This window comes from Emys orbicularis, chromosome 6 (assembly GCF_028017835.1).
Source record: "Emys orbicularis isolate rEmyOrb1 chromosome 6, rEmyOrb1.hap1, whole genome shotgun sequence".
Lineage (NCBI taxonomy): Eukaryota > Metazoa > Chordata > Testudines > Emydidae > Emys > Emys orbicularis.
This window is the reverse complement of record NC_088688.1, coordinates 6,156,915-6,175,513: the sequence shown is the minus strand read 5'-3', so window position 1 is coordinate 6,175,513 and position 18,599 is coordinate 6,156,915.

Here is an 18,599-nt window from a genome sequence, read left to right as displayed (position 1 = left end):
ACTGAACTCACACTGGCCCTGCAGCTCTTCTTATACTAGCCTGTTGGGCCCTGATTGGCTGCTTCCCACTCAGCTGCTCTAGGCCCTCTCTACTGCCCTTTTCTGGGGCGGGGTGGGGCAGGGCCACAAGGCCTCTAGCAGATTGCCTCGGGGACTAGTCTACCCCATCACAGAATAATATTCAGGAAAGCTTCAACATTTTGGGTGTTCATCTGAACTCAACCAAATCTTTTGAGGTTCTCCGTCCGTGCAAAAAGATCTGCAAATGCAGTTTATCACATTGCGTTGACTATTTCTTTGTGTTTAAAGAGATTGTGACAACCCTGTGGCGTGTGTATTTACATGTAAACATTGAGATCAATTATCAAATTCTAGAGTTAACGCTGCACCTTAGACCACCATGAAAATGCCCTTGAGCAAGAATTCCATCACAGTCAAACGGGATCAGAATTTGGCTCTAAACATCTTAGATTTCAAAATCTTAAATAAGTTCCGTGTGGATTAGAATCAGTTCTAGGCTGAGTCACTGACTTCTTCACTGACCAGCACCACCATTGCTGGATTTCAGGTCAAGGCAATAGCTGCTGGCAGTGTGGCCAACTCTCATAATTGTGTCATGAGTCTCGTGACAATTGGTGTTTTGCTTTTGAGTAAATCAGGGCTCAGATTCAAGCAAAGATGGATGGAAATCAAGTGAAACTCAGCAGATTTGCCTGAGTTTTATATTAAAGTCAGACCCACAGGAGGACAAGTACAAAATTGGATTTTATTTCTAGGACACAATTACATAATCTGGGTCAGAGAGACAAAATTCAATAACCCCGGTGCATGGCAGGGGTCAGTGTCATGATATCTGGAATCATAGTTGGTCTTGAACAGGACGTATTTATGAAAGTAAACAACAAGTACAAACAAATTGGCTGCCACACAGCTCCAGCTCCGGCTTTGTCTTCCTTTGTTTACCAGAGACCACGCCCTGTCTGGAAGAGAGGGCACAGAGACTTCTAGTGGCTAAATAGTATACTGCAAGTAAGGATGTTGGAACAAGTCCATATCTTCTCACTCCAGTTGCTCATGTTACAAGTTTCACTTCTGAGTTTTTGGGGTTAGTTCAAAACTTGAAACTCAAAGACTGCATGTAAGGAGGAGGACGGGGGAGAGCAGGCTCATGTGAACAAATGCCGCGAGGATGACCAAAAACAATAGTTTTTTGCACTGATTTCTGGAAAACCAAATCTGACTTTCTCCCAGTTCTTTTCCTCTTCACATCTCTCAAATACCTGGATGCCTCCAGCACAGTGGATGGTTTCACAGAAGCTTCAGCCATTTCAGGAACGAGGCTTTTCAGAGCAGGGCTTATCAGGATTTATCTGCCCGACATTGCTGTGCAGGGGAATTAAAAAAAACACACACCCCCCAGACCTGGCCTCTAAGCCTTAGCTGTACATAATCACCGGGCTCTGGGTCATGTGTAATCCCGTTATGTAGAAATTGTCTAGTGGCATGGATGGCATCATAACACCATGCTGATAGAGGCAAGACTGTTTACATTTATCTCTGCCGGCTTTCGGTAGCATTAAAGCAGCCCAGAGTACAACCTATTTATCATTCACCTGTAAACACATGGGGAATGCTAACCCCCACCCACCACTATCTCGGCAGTTATTCACTGATACGGTGTAAATTCCTTCCAACCTTTTCACTGCCGCGTGTATCTGTTCTCCTTTGTGAACCTATACTAGTTTGTTTTCATATGCTGCACATGCACGTTGATTTAGTTGGGGATTAGATCCTGCTTTGAGCAGGGGGTTGGACTAGATGACCCCCTGAGGTCCCTTCCAACCCTGATATTCTATGATTCTATCCCACTGCCATGAAATCAGATCTAGGCCCTTCTCACATAACTGTGCATGCAGCACCCAAGGGAAAATTTAATACCAATCAGCAAAGGAAGATCCATCCATCAACACTCTGTCCCAGGATCTGGAGTGTGGAAATATCAAAGACCTGTGGTTGCAAGAACAAAACATTGCTGGGTGAGCAAGAAGTACCTAGATGGACAAAGGTTTAGCAGTGGAAACTAAAGGATGGGATTTCAATGATCTTGAAGAGGAAGGAGCAGCTGGGAAGATGCATGTTGGAGGAGGGAGAGCAGAAAGTCAAAGAGGATACAGAGATTGCAAGCCAGGGAACAGTGGAGCAGTCAATGGACCTAGAGAAAGAAGGAAAGGAATGAAGGGTGTGGTGGGGAGGGGAATTATAACGTCCTGTTTTAGAGAGACTGGGCTGGAGATGGGACATCCAACCGGATGCAGCTGGGGAGGCTGGATAGAAGGACAGAGGTAGATTCAAGTGTCATTGGCACAGAAGTGGCTGCTGAAGCCTGGGGTGCGGTGGGACTTGCCTAATGAGAGTGTAGAGGAAGAGGATGGGGAGGCCCAAGGACAGAACCCCGTGGAGTCAATAAAGAGAGGAGAGTGTGAGGGGGGAACCATGCTGAAGGAGCAGCCCCCAAGACAGGAGAAGCAGGAGCACACAGGATTGTGTGAGCCAGGAGAGAGAGTGGGGATGGGGTCCATGGCTGGCCATGTCAAAGGTAACAAAGCAAGTGCAGCAACATGAGAGAAGGGCCCCTGGAAGTCACAGATGACCTTACTGGGGGTGGTTTCCATGACACAAGAGGATAGGGATCAGATTAGAGACACTCCAGGAAGGGACCTCCAAGCAGCAGGAAGTGGGACAGTAATTCTGCAATTCAGGAGCTCCTGGGTCTCAGTCCAGTGCCTGATCTCTGCCTCCATCTCTACAGTAACGTTTCACCACTGTTATCTCACACACGGGTACCCAAAGCAGCAAAACTAGCCCCTGGGTATATCTTTCTTTCCCAATTAGGTATAATTCCCATTCCCCCGCAGGAATCAATCCTCATCCTGGCATTTTAAAGGGCAATCTGCATATTTCATGATGATTCCCTATAAAACCGCTCTACAGAAGAACACAGCTAACCTTTTATTAAGGACGTCTGGCAAGTTTATTGGCCAGATATTTTTCTGCAGGGCCAGATTCGCTCCCGTTTATGGACATGCGGGGCCTTTGGCCTTCCCCAGGAGGAGATATCCACCGGAGATTCCAAGGCTAGAAGGGACCATTGTGATCATCCTGTCTGACCTCCTGTATAGCCCAGGCCTGAGACCTGCCCCACAATAATCCCTAGAGCCGAGCTTTTAGAAAAAACATCCAATCTTGACTTAAGAAGTGTCAGTGGTGGGGAATCTACCACGACCCTGGGTAAATTGTTCCAAGTGTTAGTTACTCTCATGGTTAAAATTGCATGCCTTGTTTCCTGGCCTGGCCCCCCTTTAAGTGCAAAAAGCCAATCCGTGTTTCTTGACAGCTGTTCTAGGCACAATGCTGCAGATGAGGTCCAGGGCACACTCCTGAAATGAATAGAAATTCATTGCTTAGCCCCAGATGGTGGAGGGATGAAGGGCTGGGAAGCCCTTGTGACAGACAGGGCAATTTCCTTCGGAAACCTTATTAAATTCAGTTTAAGGAGCTTTGGAGTCCATTGTATTAAAAATCCAAAATGTATGTATCATTGTGGGCCAGGGATTATGTGTAATTCCATGGAGGATGGTGACAACAGCCCTCCAGGAACTAAGAACTATGCAGGGTGATCAGGCAAATTCACTCAAATTGTCACACACCCAGTAGGTACCAACCACTTGGAGAGACTCGCATAGACTGGTTCAGATTGGATTCCCCAGAGACCAGACAGACATAGAAAGGCCTTTTGGATAAACAGCATGAGTGCAAACTGACTCAGGGCCCTCTTTCTGATCCAGCAAACAGACAGGACCTTCTGCCAAATCCTTTCTGGGAAGAGTTGGAAGGACTTTGGCCTACAGAGGCCCCATAAGATGGCCGGGTGATCTCTGATAAGCTCATTTAGCACGAGTGTAGGTTTTTTTTCTTGTTTTTAAATACGTTTTCTCTGCAATGCTTTCCCCTAAGGAATAAATCTGCTTGCTTAGAAAGAGCTGTGTGGGCAATTACACTGTTCTTCGCCTTCAAAGAGTAAGCACAGAGCAGATGCTGGCCATTTAGGCCACCTGGCTTGCTGGAGATGTCACAGTGTAGCCGGAAAACTATGCAGCCTGGAAATACCCTGGTCAGGAGGAAGAGACATGCGGGTCTCCACCCAAGAGAGGCAATGACTGGGGAACCAGAAGCCTAAAACTGTGTGCGCTTGATGGATCACAAGTAGTGGGATTCAGCTGCATTTGCCCTTTTGAGAGAGGACACAGGAATAAACTTGCTAAAGGTTCCTATCTGAAGTACTTACCTGGCCCCATCGCCATGTCTTAGCACCACACAATCTTCACCATATTTGTACTTCCCACACCCCCGTGAGTACAATTAGCTATGTTGGAATTAGGACACCCCTCCCCTTTGGTTTTACATCTTATCCAACAGAACGTGAGTGCTTAACCGTAAAACAACTCTCACACCAAGGAGAGGTCTGACACAGCTGAGTGCCTTTCTCTTAAACTCCACAGATGAGCTGTCTTTAATATACTGCTATTCTTGGCGCATGTGTAGAATAAGCTACGTATTAGGTAAACTACAAAGCGTTCAGGAATCTCCAGAGGGAATTTCCTCTCCTTGGATGTTATGGAACCATTTGGACTTTTTAGTTTGGGGTCAGTTAATATCTTTCCCCTCCCCAATCCCTCCTAAGAAATGCCCCTTTTTTTCTCTCTCTAAAGAAGATCCTCCCACTTACAGACACATCGCCAGTGATACTATCACAGTGAGACCTTCCCATGGATACAGGATGTAATCTAGATAAATGGGCTAAAACCCAAACTCCAGCTCTAAATGCCTCTGAGCTGTTTGAAAGCCAGCTGCAAATGCTAACTTTGATCATGCTTCCTTTGATGCAATGAACATCGCTCCCGGCTCCTGTTCGCTAGCCCACCACACTCTCGTTAGTCAAACCTCTTCTAAAATGTCACTTTGGCCACATCACCTACAAGAAGCAACAACAATGAACAGAACCATCCAGAATGGCTCCCCCATATAACCAGTGAAGGGAATTAAGCATCGGAACAAGGGTTGTGGTAGTCTCCATCACTGGTAACTTCTACATCAAGACTAGATGTTTTTCTAAAAGATAAAGGAGCACAGAAATGTAGGGCTGGAAATAGTCCAGCCCCCTGTGCTGAGACAGGACCAAGTAAACCTAGACCATCCCTAACAGATATTTGTTTAACCTGTTCTTAAAGCCCTCCAGTGATTTGGATTCCACAACCTCCCTTGGTAACCTATTCCACTACCTAACTATGCTTACAGTTAGGAAGTTTTTCCTAAAATCTAACCTAAGTCTCCCGGGCTGCAGATTAAGCCCATTCCTTCTTGTCCTGCCTTCACTGGACACACACAACAACTGATCACCATCCTCTCTATAACAGCCCTTAACATATTTGAAGACTGTTTTCAGGTCCCCCTCCTTCTTCTTTTCTCAAGACTAAACATGGCCAGGTTTTTTTAACTTTACTTCATTGGGCAGGTTTTTGAAAAATTTTAGCATTTTTGTTGCTCTCCTTTGGACTCTACAGTTTGTCCACATCTTTCTTAAAGTGTGTCACCCAGACTTGTACACGGGTCTCCAGCGCCAAGAGCAGAACAATTACCCCTTGTGTATTACATATGACACTTCTGAATGACACTAGCCTTTTTTGCAATTGCATCACATGGATGATGTATGTTCAATCTGTGATCCCTGTGACAGACCCAGACCAGTGGGGTACAGGAGTCTGGTAGAGGGCAAATATACTGGTCACTGGATGAGTAGTTTTCTGTTCCCTGAGTGACCAGAGCAGGGGCTGCACTAGAGTAATCAGGAACCTGCTAGAACCAGTTAAGGCAGGCAAGCTAATTAGGACACCTGGAGCCAATTAAGAAGAAGCTGCTAGAATCAATTAAGGCAGGCTAATCAGGGCACCCGGGTTTCAAAAGGAGCTCACTTCAGTTTGTGGTGTGAGTGTGAGGAGCTGGGAGCAAGAGGCGCAGGGAGCTGAGAGTGAGAGGGTGTGCTGCTGGAGGACTGAGGCGCACAAGCGTTATCAGACACCAGGAGGAAGGTCCTGTGGTGAGAATAAGGAAGGTGTTTGGAGGAGGCCATGGGGAAGTAGCCCAGGGAGTTGTAGCTGTCATGCAGCTGTTACAGGAGGCACTATAGACAGCTGCAGTCCACAGGGCCCTGGGCTGGAACCCGGAGTAGAGGGCGGGCCCGGGTTCCACCCAAACCTCCCAATTGACCTGCACTGTGGGTTCTCCCAGAGGGGAAGGTCTCTGGGCTGTTCCTCAACCCACATGGTGAATCTCTGAGGCAAGAAAATCCGCCAATAAGCGCAGGACCCACCAAGATAGAGGAGGAACTTTGTCACATCCCCTATAACCACCATATCCTTTTCTGCAGTGCCTAGCCAGTTACAGTATTCCCTGTTTGTAGTTGTGCATTTCATTTTTCCTGCCTAAATGAAGTCTTTGCACTTGTCTTCATTGAATTTCATCCTGTTGATTTCAGGCCATTTCTCCAATTTGTCAAGGTCCTTTTCACTTCTAATTCTGTCCCCTCCCAACTGCTTGCAAAACCTCCCAGTTTGGTGTCATCTGCAAATTTTATAAGCAAACTCTCAACTCCATTATCCAAATTGTTAATGAAAATATGGAATAGTACCAGACCCAGAACAGACCCCCTGCGGGCCCCCACTAAATATATGCTCCCAGTTTGATAGTAAACCATTGATAACTACTCTTTGATTACAGTCTTTCAATCAGTTGTGCACCCCCTTGTACAGTAGTGACATAATCTAGACATTGCACTAGTTTGCTTATGAGAATATCATGTGATACTTTGTCAAAAGCCTCATTAAAATCAAGATATATCATGTCTACAGCTTCACCCCCATCCACTAGGCCAATAACCCTGTTGAAGAAGGAAATTAGGTTGGTTTGGCATGATTTTTTCTCGACCAGTCCATGTTGGCTATTACTTATCCCCCTATTATCCTCTAGGTGCTTACAAACTGACTGATAATTTGTTCCAGTATTTTAAGTACCCCAGGGTGAATTTCCTCAAGCCCTGCTGATTTGAATGTATCTATCTTATCTAAATATTCCTTAACCTGCTCTTTCCCTGTTCTGGCTTGTGTTCCTTTCCCCTTGTTGTAAATATTAATTGTACAAAGCGCCTGTCGCAATTAACCTTTTTAGTAAAGACTGAAGCAAAATAGACTGTAAACACCTCAGCCTTCTTGATATCATCCATTATTAGCTGTCCTTCCTTGTTAAGTAGAGTACCTACACTTTCCTATATCTTTTCCTTGCTCCTAATGTATTTAAAGAAACTCTTCTTTAAAGAGTCTTCTTCTCCTTGTATGACCCTTGCTAAGCCTAATTCATTTCGTGCCTTAGCCTTTCTGATTTTTGTCCCTACATACTGGTGCTGTTCTTTTGTACTACTCCTTAGCAACGTGTCCACTTTTTGTAGGATTCTGCTTTGATTTTCAGGTCATTGAAGAGCTCCTGATGCAGCCATATTGGTCTCTTGCTATACTTCTTATCTTTCCTTCACCTCAGGATAGTTTGCTGTTGTATCTTTACTATTCTCTCTCTGAGAAACTGCCAGCTCTCCTTAACACCTAATAATAAAAAAACATGGAGATAAACCTATCTCATAGAGCTGGAAGGGACCCTGAAAGGTCATCGAGTCCAGCCCCCTGCCTTCACTAGCAGGACCAAGTACTGATTTTGCCCCAGATCCCTAAGTGGCCCCCTGAAGGATTGAACTCACAACCCTGGGTCTAGCAGGCCAATACTCAAACCACTGAGCTATCCCTCCCCTTTGATTTTCATTGGAAGGGACTTCACCTACCACTCCTCTGAGTTTGATGTCCACTGTCCTTACACATGTTCTAGTTCAAAAAGGAATGAGTTCAAGGAAGCCCTAAGGCCTGTGTTATGCAGGTCAGACTAGATGATCACAGTGGTCCCTTCTAGCTTTATAATCGATGGACCACTGCGGCACCTCTATAACAGAGGGTCACACTGTGACTGTGCTACAGGGTTTACTAAATGAAGTCATTCAAAACCCCTGTAAGGGAGAGAAGTCAGATCCCTGTGTCACAGAGGGGATAAATTAACAGAAAATGTAAACAATGCACCCCATACCAAAGAGGAAGTTGGGTGAGAAACCAGGAGTTCCTGGCCCTTGCTCTTGTAAACATAGACACTGCACCAATGACGGGGTGCCTTTGTTTTCTAATAAAGACATGAGTACAGTTCTGAACAAGCTGATTTGTTTCAGACACTTCTTCACGTACCTGTTGCAAACACCGTAGCTGCTTGTTGCATTTCCATCATCCCAGAGATATGGACTCCACTTAGGTAAGAGAAGGACATGATTTGAAGTCTGCCAGGTGTTTTATTGTCTTATTTCCATGACAACGACCTGTGAACCGGAGAGTGGTGGGTTTACAGGGTGGAGGTTTAGTGCAGGATCAGAGATCAACAGCTGAGACCATAATCTATCTTGGCAACGAGGACAATCTTTGATGGATTTGAACCTCACAGCATCTGTGTGAGGCAGGGAAGTATTAGCTCCATTTTACAGATGAAGAATGGAGGCACAGAGAGATGAAGTGACTTGCCCAAGGTCCCACTGTCAGGCACTGGGGCATGGGCAGGCTGACCTAGCGGTTAGAGCCAGGAACAAGAGCCAGGAGCTGTAGCTCCTAGGCCATGTTTCCCACCCAAAAGCTCAACTTTAAGTAATCGGTTTCTATTTTCTCATTTAAGCCTTGTTTCCCCCCTTTTAACTCCCTCTTGTGTCACCTGGGAGGGAGGCTTCCCATTAGCCAAACCCCTCTCCAATGTTGGTTAACATGTCACATTCCCAAGCCGTGTTATTCCTAAGCACTGTAAATCTCTCACTATTATTCTCTGTCTTGATATAGTGAGCGGTGTCATTTTGAAAGGAAATACATAACCGTATATTAAAGAAATCATGGATCTCCTCATTCACGTTTAAAACAAATTTATTACAATGTAAGAAACCCTGAAAAGCATGAATTTATTATAATGATTTAAGGCTTCCAGCACTCGAGTTAAAAATGCCTCTCAATAAATAACTTTCCCTTGAAAACACAGCAAATTAATATAGTTTACCATTTTCAAAGGTATATAAATCCAAGAGGCTTAAATCAATACGGCGCCGGATAAGATTACTGTACCTCAGCCAGAACCTCGTATCAAAGCTCAACAGCATTGCAAAGAGGAGTAAAAAATGGATGGCTCTCTTCCCCACCTCTCTCTTCCTTCAACCACCCAGGGCTATGTCTGTTCTTTGAAAGTCAGACTAACGTGAAATGGATGAAAAGCAGCCGTGGCTTTGCACACGGGTATAATTAAAACAGAGCGGCTACTTTACCATCTGACACAGAAAAGGGGGATCTGATATTTCTCTGCCCTCTCTCTCTAACCTACACAAACACTCTTCCACTGGTGGTGGTTTATTTTCAACTGCAATGTATTTCATGTCGAGTGGGGACCAGGAACCAAGTTGTCTCCAACTTTGCCATACCATCCCGACTCTAAGAGGTCAGCGCTCCCATCCGAACACATTGGGGAATAGGGTGTTTGTACCTGCAGTCAAGCTGGAAAAAAAAGTCCGCATGAGAAAAAATTGGAGACATTTAGGACACAAGTGACATGTCAATTTCTCTCTCTCTCTCTCTCTCTTTCCATGATTCATTTTAGGGCTCAGCAAAAAGCAGAAGGGCCTATTGAATATTTGGTATTTAACAGATCGGGATTTTAAGTGATCCAGGAAAAAGTGTGTGTGTGTGTGTGTGTACACACACATATATAAAAATCATCCTATATATGCACACGCACGTATACAGTGGAATATACAGAAACACAGGAAGAAAGGATACAAAAGTGAGTGAGTGTGTGTGTGAGAGAGAGAGAGAGAGAGACGTGTGTATAAAACATACACACACTGGTTCTTGCTAGATCACTTTCAATTACAACTCTTCATAAACCTCAGTTGCAGGGGGTAGGGACTGCATTTCTCAGTGTTTGACCAGTTCCTAGCATGGGCACGCACTCCTCCCGGTTTTCATTTCCTCTGGGTTCACTGATGGTGACCCCTACCCATGAGCTGGAAGAGGCCAGTTTCATGGGCTGAGAAACACTGCCATAAACTCTTAGAGGTGCCACAGCTGGAGCAGTATTTAGAATGTCCTTCTTGGCCTGCTCATGTTACAGAGTGGAGTCTCAGTGGTTTGAGCATTGGCCTGCTAAACCCAGCATTGTGAGTTCAATCCTTGAGGGGGCCATTTAGGGATCTGAGGCAAAAATCTGTCTGGGGATTGGCCCTGCTTTGAGCAGGGGGTTGAACTAGATGAACTCCTGAGGTCCCTTCAAACCCTGTGAGTCTGCAGGAAGAGGAGAAAAGATCCAGGTGTGGAGAAAAGGGCTAGGGTATTTTCATAATGCCATTAATTGCTCCCTGCTGCCTTCTTTGGGAAGTGTTCACTTTTTATTGTGTGTATTGCAGTGATGCCCATCGTCACATCTAGAATCCTGAACTGTCAAGCTACCACTGGAAGCTGAACATGGAGAGGAAGAATGGTCCTGTGACTAAAGCACACAGGTATGGGAGTAGGAGAGCTGCGTTTTCTTCCTGGCTTTGCCACAGATGTCCTAGGTCACCTTGGCCAAGCCACTTAGTCTCTGGAAACTCCAGTGGTGAGCAATGAGTCTGTGGTTATAAAAATACACACACTCTCTCTCTCTCTCTTCCTGCAGGACAGGAGGGCTTTCAAGGCCGGTGGACTGTAGATGTGAAAAGCATTGTCATTATTACTGTACGTCTGTGATCCAAGAGTATGTAAGCTGCAGGGGGTCAGGAGGAAAGAGAAGTTAAATCTTCCACCAGTCTGCACTCCAGGCATTGGCATCAATAGGATTGGAAGGGGGTTGAGTCAGAACAGAGCAACAACCATCCACCCAGCTCACCAGCCACAAGAGGGCAGGACAGTCACCTGGTCAGACGGCGTACTTTGCTCAGGTCAGAGCACATGGAATGGCTTTACCGCTGCCCAACCAAAGACTAAAGAGGCTCCTCCCCCATCTGCGTAATTACACCCCAACCAAAGGAGCTCTTTTACGAAGCAGGGCCCATGTGGAATCTGTGAGGGTCTGGCTCCCTGCACTTGCCAAACCGGGCCCTGCTCCCAGAGTAGAGCTCAGTGTTCAAAAAAAGGTTTTTTTTTTTTTTTTTTTTTGGTGTTATTTTACTGTCAAAGTGTCAATATTTTTCCTAACACAGATTGTTTAAAAAAAGGTAGCAGAGCAGTGACATTTTGACAGTGTCAGTGCCGCCAGAGTACATCCACCTGAGCTTTTTAACTTGGGGATTTAGTGCTGCTAAAGAACGCCAGATTGACAGCCCTTGCAAAGTCAAGTGCTCCTCCTCGCAGTCAGAAAAGTTATTAGGAACGGAGGAGGCTTTTAGGTCACCCAGTGCATCTCCCCAGCCCACCTTTTAATTGTCTCTTACCCAGGCTATAAATAGCTAACTCTTCTCATCTTGTTTCCTCGTTATGTCAATTCCTGCAGCCCCTGATCATTTTTATTGCTCTTCCCTGAAATCCCTCCAATCCGTCAGTAACTGTCGGGTAATGAGGTCCCCAAACTGAAGGCACAGGTGTAGATATGGTGGCACTGGATTCAGAGAGAGAGAGAGAGAGAGAGAGAGAGAGAGCCAGTAACGTGCTGTTCTGGGATGTTGTTGCCTCTGCAGAAGCAGTCCAGAATTTTCCTGGCCAGTTTTTGCTGCTATAATGCATCGCAAACCCATGTTTAGCTTGCTGTCATAGAATCATAGAATATCAGGGTTGGAAGGGACCTCAGGAGGTCATCTAGTCCAACCCCCTGCTCAAAGCAAGACCAACCCCAACTAAATCATCCCAGCCAGGGCTTTGTCAAGCCTGACCTTAAAAACCTCTAAGGAAGGGGATTCCTCCACCTTCCTAGGTAACCCATTCCAGTGCTTCACCACCCTCCGTGAAATAGTGTTTCCTAGTATCCAACCTAAACCTCCCCCACTGCAACTTGAGACCATTACTCCTTGTTCTGTCATCTGCTACCACTGAGAACAGTCTAGATCCATCCTCTTTGGAATGCCCTTTCAGGTAGTTGAAAGCACCTATCAAATCCCCCCTCATTCTTCTCTTCTGCAGACTAAATAATCCCAGTTCCCTCAGCCTCTCCTCATAAGTCATGTGCTCCAGCCCCTAATCATTTTTGTTGCCCACTCATTCAACATTTCTGCTTCCTGAATTTTTTCTTCCCATTATATATTTGCCTTTCAGGTTGTTTTTCTTTCAGTGTCTCAGCACTTGAATCCCCCCGTCCCCATTTAATTTCATGTTCTCTTCTGCTCCATATTTCTACCACCCACTATTTCTCTGTCTCTACGGTTATGTGCAATTGCTCCCGATTTAGTGTGATCTGCAGATTTCATTTACAAGCTTTCAATTCCCTCTTCCAGGAAATTAAATGTTGATAGGAAGTTGCATGAGAAGTTGCTGGCAGAGAAACCAGAATTTAGTTTCTCAAAACATTTTGTGGCTTCAACATTTGTTCTGATGTGGAATGAAACTTAGACCTTTCAACTTTGTTTTGTCAAAGAACAGAGACCAACTGACCCTCTGCAGAAGAGCCACCACCCTGGTGGTTAGAGAACTCATCTAGGCTGTGGGAGACCCAGGTTCAAGTTCCTACTCCATATCATGCCCCATCCCAGGTGACAGCCCGAAACCACCAGGCAGTCATTCATTCCTTCTCTCAATTCTATCCTGGACCTGAGAAACCTTTTAATCACAACGGATATATTTCCACAAAAAGTTTGGGTGTCGATGAATCGACATTTCCTAGCCAGCTCTACATAAGACCAACCACCAGATCCTAGAGAACACCCAACCCAAATCAATCCATTACCAAATCATTACGTTCTCTTTATGTCCTCACAGCAAGTCACCACTCCACATGAAAGTGGCTCCAGCCAAGGAACAGACTTTCCAACTAAGATTTCATAATGATCTTTAAATCTGGGTTCCCTTAATTCATTTGGTCAACCAGAACACGTGTAACACAGGCAAGGTTGATGCCAGCCTCTGCTATACACACAGCCTTACCAAAGAGCTTCCAGACTTCAACTGGGGAGTCCCTACTCTCTCAATCACATTGAGTTTGGTCTCCAAGGCCTAATCAAATGCCAGCAAGCACAACCCTAACTCTGGAGTCACAGAGTGACTGGAAAACTACACTGAAGAAACACCGTCAAAATGAAGTGTGCCCTGTCATTAGGGTGGATTCAGTGACCTAACAGATCTGTCCTATTTAGAGGTTTTATGCTTCAATGTGTGGTTACAGAAGTGACCTTGCGTTGTGGGATACCACATGGATTCTGTTTCTGCCCCAGTTATGAAATTTGCTTAGTTTACAAGTCTGGACTCCAAGGCTGGAGTCTCCACAAACCCCAATGCAGTCAATGGGAATGGTCTTGTGGCTAAGCACTGGACTGGGCCTTAAGGGATCTGGGCCAAACCACTTACCCTCTCTGGGCCTCAGCATCCTATCTGTAAGATGGGGATAAAAAAAGTGACTAACCTGATCAGTAACTGTTATTCTTCAAGATGTGTTGCATGTGTCTCTGGAAACCACCTCGTCTGGAGAGGACGAGGATGAAGTTAAGACTGGGACTTGAACTTTTTCCACAGGCTACTCCTTTGGTCCCTCAAGTGCCTTTTCTTGATTCTTGGTACCAGACCCAGAACAGGACACTGAAGATGGGGCATCTCAGTGTGAGGACTCACCTGCCTGGATGAGGCCACTGAGTAGGCACGATGAGAGAATGATCTAGAAGTTGGGGGGAAATCCCAGGGGTTCCAAAAGAGCCACTGATAAGGGAATGGATCCCAATGGCATCCTGGCCACATTCCCGGAGCAGATCCTGTTGTGGAGTCACGATGGTACAAGGAGAGAGAGGGCTATGTGGGGACTGGCAGATCCTGCTCCCAGGTTGCAAGATAAAATCCCACCTCCAAGTCTGATGAAGAGGATTCCCCTTCCTCTGAGCATGGAGACTGCTCCAGACAGTGCTAGGGACCAGTGCCAAGAACCTGACAACAGGCGGAGAGTCACCATCATTGCTGTCTTCCCCTTGGACCGTACTGATGGGCTGACTGCCCAGGAGGTAGGTGACTGGTGCAATATTGCATGTTGTACCGCTGGCGTTGGTGCTGAGGGATCTGACTCCTGCACCACCAGCGATACCAGCACTGAGAGCAGAGCAAATTCCTTGCCACTGCAAATGCCTCCAAGGTAGTTGGCACCAAGATCGTATCGGTCTGTTGCAGTGCCACTTCTGGCATTGGACTTCACAGTGCCCTCTCCGGCACTGGAGCCAGCTGTGCCAACTTAGGCACTGATTTGGAGAAGGAGTGCTTAGATTTCAGATGCACTGTACTCAACTCTCTCGCCCCTCTCTTTCCAGGCTTCGCGGGTGGAGGTCTTCCCCTGGTCAGAGCTCTTTGGAAGACTTCTATTTCTTCCTAGAACGGGTGGAGATCGGTGCTGGGACCAACAACGTTGGAGGTGTGCTTCTCACTGAAGCTGCAGCACTCAGCACCGAGTTGGTCCAGGACGGCTCTGAGGGGTGTCTGCATGCTACCTCCTTCAGCGTGGACTCCCTATCCTTCTTCATCCTAGGCTTGAATTCCTGGCAAACCTGGCACCGGTCTTTCATGTGTGCTTTGCCCAGGCACTTAAGACAACTACTGTGGGCGGGTCGCTCACCAGCACAGGTTGTGCAAAAAGCACACGGTTTTAATTAATGGAGATATCCTATCTCCTAGAACTGGAAGGGACCAAAGGTCATTGAGTCGAGCCCCCTGCCTTCACTAGCAGGACCAAGTACTGATTTTGCCCCAGATCCCTAAGTGGCCCCCTGAAGGATTGAACTCACAACCCTGGGTTTAGTAGGCCAATGCTCAAACCACTGAGCTATCCCTCCCCCCAGGGCTTGTAGCCCGGTGACTGGGCCTTGCCTTGGTGCTGGTGGCAGAACTTCAAAATGGGGAAAACAATCAAATCTATGTATTTTTCAACAAAACAACTAAAACTTACTAACCAGAACTATTAAACTACATATATACACACACACTGAGCTGAGAGAAAACTGTTCTGGCAATGAACAGGGGTTCCAACCACTGTCGGGGGTAGTAAGAAGGAAATGAGGGGGGCTGGAGTTGGCTCTGCCCTTTATAGTGGCACTCATAAGCGGGCAGCAGCAGTGGGAGTCAAGCCCCACACCGGATGCTGGCTGTGCACTGGGCACGCAGACACCAAGAGAAGGATCCCCATGTGCAATAGCATTTGCTGTCTCCCACCCTCCACCTTGTCTTTTTAGGCAATAAGCTCTGTGGGGTAGGGACTGTCTCATTATCTGCATGCTCAGCAACGAGAACCATCGGGCCATGATCTCAGCTGTAGGAGCTATGGTAATCAATAATAAATTATCGTACATGCCAAGCACTTCTGCCAACCAGGTGATTTTTGCTCAATTCTAGTAGAGCAAATTCTAACTTGGATTTCACCAGCTAGCTGTATTCTGCCTCTGACATCACCATTTTCAGTAAGGATTGCACAGTTACGATTTAACTGACAATGTTGCTGCTGATGCATAAGGCAGACTAGAATCCAGTCCATTCCCCCATGGCTAAGAGAAAGCATCATCATCATAAAAGCTTTATTCGCACAGTGAGTGGATATGACTCAAAAAACCCCACAGGGAGCAGCTATGTGGACTGAGACGTTTTCCTGAGCAGAGCCACCTTGTTAGAGTGGATTTCCACGCTTCTGCTGGCTTAAATCACCTCATTAAATGTTCTGTGTTGTCTTTGTGGTGTGCAGTTATGTAAATTTCTAAATCATACGCTAATTAGCGCACAAACAATTTCATAAATTCCATAATGGGACCAAAAGGAAGTTTATAACTTGCCAGGCTGCGCTCACTTCCTCAGACTGCAAATTAAAAGCTAAATATTGAGATTGTATTTTAGATAGGTGGTACTACAAAGCTTTTAGATTTCTAGCCACAGCTCTGACATTTTTCTTTCAGATGGTAGTGTCTCAAACATCTTGGAGCCCTCTTCTCCCCTTCCTTATCACTGCTGAAAACTCCACCCTATCTGTCTCACAAAATTAGCACATCTTTTGTCCCTGGCATCCCCCTTTATCCACATCCAGATTCTTGCCCAGTCCTGTCCCCGAGTCTTCTATATAATCTAAAATCCAGCACTACCTCTCTCTCCCTATCTATAAAACGCAGCCCTTGACTGGGTCTTGGGGCTTAACTACTTCAACCTCCTCATAGTCTGGACTCTCTCCATCCCGTGTCCCCTCCCTCTAATTCATCCTTCCCTCCCTGAATCCATCTGTTAATTTCTAAGGCATCAGTCATCTTGGCCAATAAGAACCAAACCCTCTCACTTGCTTGTCCATAGCTTCCTCATTAAGTTCTAACTCCTCACCCTCGTTGTCAGGGCTGGCATAACTCCACCCCTGCCTACACCTCTCTCTGATCCTTCCCTGTGCTCCTCGGTGTCTTCTCCCCTAATAGCTCTCACGGGTTCCTTCTCCTGCCCTTGAGTTCTCACCTTCGTTCCTGCTGTCTTAGACACAGGGAAAGGGTTTCCTTCTTATCTCTTCCACCCAATTCCTTCTTAAAAAAACAATGGTGCAGGGAAGTCTTCTCCTGGATCCTAACCACCTGAAAAGGTCTCGGCTCTTCTGAGGCCCAAACCCTTGCCCTGGACAGTGCATGTCTCCTAATTCTCTTTAAGCTCTCTGGGGTAAAGACCTTAGCTGCCAAATGGTTGTGTGTGTGTCATGGCTAGGGAACGAGCAGGGGTTAGCGTTGGGCATGGGCTGAAGGCCCACTGACTAGGAGCCAATTACCCGGAATCAGGCCATATTGGAATGGCAGGAGATCAGAATTGAGAGACAAACTGGAGGGCAGGGTGTGACATTGCCCAGGGCACAATTTGGACTGGGGAACAGCTGTGTCCCCTCAGTTCTGACACTTGGGGTGCCTTCTACACTGCTTCGCTGTGAGAGCAACCACTCCTGGTCTGCTCACACACAGCCTGCACCATGTAAATTACTCCCAGCTATCATGTATGAGTGCTATGGCCAGCCACTCTTGGATTACACAGCAAAGCAACACACCAGTAAATTCCCCATCCCAGAAATGTGCATCTTGTACTGCCCAGCCCTCTGCTGGACAACACAAACTCATCTGAAGACCGTCATTTTATTAACAGAAAGTGATTTTCACAAAACCTGTTATCTCAAATGGAGTTTCCCAAACATTTCAATCCAAGCACACTGTTTTAGATAAAACAATAACACACCTTTATTAACTACAGATAGATGTTAAGTGATTACAAGTAATGAGGCATAAAAGTCAGAATTGAATACAAATAAATAAAAAGTAAAACATAACTAATACCTAACTTAACAAGCTAAGTGATTTCAAAGCACAAGTCCCTCTCCCCACGTTTTAGCAGTCTGACTGGCTGAATTCCTGTCTGCCAGGATCCCTCCCCAGTCCAGTGATGCTTCCTTTGTCCTTCAAGTGTTGCTGACACCATGAGTAGAGGTGAAGGAAGAGATCTTTTGGGGGCGTCTCTTCCCCTTTCCTATAGTTCTCTTTTTTCTTTAAAAATCACCTCCAGCTGAGGTTCAGGAGACAGAAGGTCCAGGGGAACAGGAACCTCCAGCTGTTTCTTTTACATTTCTTGCCAAAATGTAGATTTCTCACTCACACCCTTTTTCCTGCTGAAGAATGGCCACTTAACCAGGTGATGGTCCATTTGATTTTCTTGACACCTGGCTCAGGCAACCGTTTCCCCTTTGTCTTTGAGGAACTGGTTTGTGCCAGCTTTTTTAAACTTGGAACATATCTCAGTAATGTTATACAGTAGAATCTTATAACTTTACATACAATGTTGCCACACATATTTTACCAGGACAATAATGATCAGCAAATTATGAGTTTTCAAATGATACCTCACAAGGCATACGTTGTACAAAATGTATCATAGTCTTGTAAAAGGAGTGCAGACTGTCATACAGGGATCAAGAGTTAGTTACCAAAAGTCAGGCTACGTCAGGATACAAGGAGGTCAGGCTTGGGTGATGGAACCAGAGGACAGGAAACAGTTACCAAGGGTCAGGCCGAGTGAGGATGCCAGGAGCTCAGGATTAGAAGCAACCTGACCAGTGGTCCATGGCAGGACCATGGCAGTTGTACAGACAACTTCCTGTTTCCTCCTCTGGCTTAAATAGGGGCTATGACCCAATAAGGAGCCTTGGAGCGCTCCCAGAGTGCAGGGATAGGGGTTGTGCCCTGAGTTGGGCTTCATGGACCTCAGTCCCAGCTGGTGTCTGTGAGC